This window comes from Microtus ochrogaster, chromosome 1 (assembly GCF_000317375.1).
Source record: "Microtus ochrogaster isolate Prairie Vole_2 chromosome 1, MicOch1.0, whole genome shotgun sequence".
NCBI lineage: Eukaryota > Metazoa > Chordata > Mammalia > Rodentia > Cricetidae > Microtus > Microtus ochrogaster.
The window spans coordinates 45,685,178-45,686,988 of NC_022009.1; the positions used below are offsets into that span (position 1 = coordinate 45,685,178).

Here is a 1,811-nt window from a genome sequence, read left to right on the forward strand (position 1 = left end):
TGCCTTGCATCTTAGACCCACCACCAGGGCTATCCTCCTAGTGCCTGCCCAGTTCGTTCTCTCTCTCTCTCTCTCTCTCTCTCTTCTTTCCTCTCTCTCCCCTCCCTCCCTCTCTCTCTATCCCTCTCCTCTTTCTCTCTCCTCTCCCTCTCCCTCTCTTCCTCTTGCCCTGAACAGTCCGCGCTACCTCCAATAACAGGAGGGCTTAACCTCTACACTAAGGGTCTTCTGCCTCCTCTCCTGCACTATGACCCCTCCCATTTCATAACCCTGACCCTTGGGCATCACCTTGGACACCCAAGTGTTCTGCCAAGCTGCCTTCCTCCCCTCCACAGCAGCCTGGAAATAAGATCCACACAGAAAACAATGCAGCATTAGTCTGGGCTCTTGTACCTCCCTCAGAGTCAGGGTGCTTGCTGGTGTTTGCCTCTGTCTGGCCAGCGAGAGGAGGACATCAGTCTAGTCCCCATGATGCATCACTGCAGTCTGACCCATGCAGGGGTTCTAAGCAGGAGAGTAACACAGCAGTGGCTTTATCAGGGAAAACTGTAGCAGGGCTTTCTTGTTGGACTTTCTTTTCAACCTCCAGCTCCCAAATAATGACACTGAGACTTATTGTTAATTATAGTTATGCAATTACTGATGATGATGATGATGATATGATGATGATGATGATGATATGATGATGATGATGATGATGATGATGATGATGATGATGATGATAAAAGCTTGGCCTTTTAGCTTATTAGGCTTGTTCCTAACTAGCTCTTATAACTAAACAAACCCATTTATATTTATCTACATTCTGCCACGTGACATTTTACCTCTCCTTCATTCTGTACCTCTGACTTCCTCGGTGTCTAGCTAGTGTCTCCCTTTCACCTAGATTCATCCCAAGTTCCTCTCTTTCCCCAGAAGCCCCACCTCTTCTCTCCTGCCTAGCTATTGACCATTTAGCTCTTTTTTAAACCAATCACAAAGACTATACTTTCAGGGATCATTTCTATAGTTTGTTTAAACCAATCACAAAGACACATGCTCTTTGTGTCTTTGTGTAAACAAATATCCCACAACAGAGCATGGACAGTGAGCCCTCAAAGACTGAAGGCAGGAGGCCTGAGGCAGGTGAGTACTGAGATCCAGGAAGATGCTGGTCAGCTTCGGGGTGAACAGTCAGTCAGGCCTCTGTACTATGATACTACCAAACCATACATCCATTTGATCCACTAGGCAATGAAGCCACTGGGGGAAATTTGTGGCATACTAAATGTGTACAGACTTTTATACTGGTGGTATTCTTTGACACAAAATAATATTTATACCAAATTTGCATGTACTGTGTGTTATTAGAAACCTCGAAATGATCTAAAATGTACAGGAGCCGAGCACAGGTGATATGAACGCTTTTTGTACTTCATGTAAGAACCCAGATGCCAGGAGCCATCCTGGAACCATTTGGTCCCCCCATAGTGCTGAGGAGCACCTGTATTTCAAATGTGAAACCTGAGGGGGTTCTTGGCAGACTGAGCATCATGAAGAAAATCACGCTATGCAGTTTGGTGAGAGAGCAGTGCAGGAGACATGCTTGCCACTCTCAGAGACGGGGCAGTCTGTGAAGGCCCTGTGAATTTAGGGCCTGTGTGGTGACTACATGGAAATAGGAACTCAGTAGACAAGTCGTGCGTTTGTGGAGAGATGGGGGTTGTTGATTTGGGAATAAAAGTAGATAAAAGGGAAAAGAGAAGTCAGGAAGCATGCAGGGGCAAGGACGCGGAGGACTGGGGTGAGGAGGAAGGAGGAGGGATTCCGAG

At 46.6% G+C, this 1,811-nt stretch overlaps 1 pseudogene; it reads left to right on the plus strand.

Annotated features, from left to right (window-relative positions):
* Positions 1-978: 978 nt before the first annotated feature.
* LOC113457017 lies at positions 979-1,084 on the plus strand (annotated as a pseudogene).
* Positions 1,085-1,811: the final 727 nt, after the last annotated feature.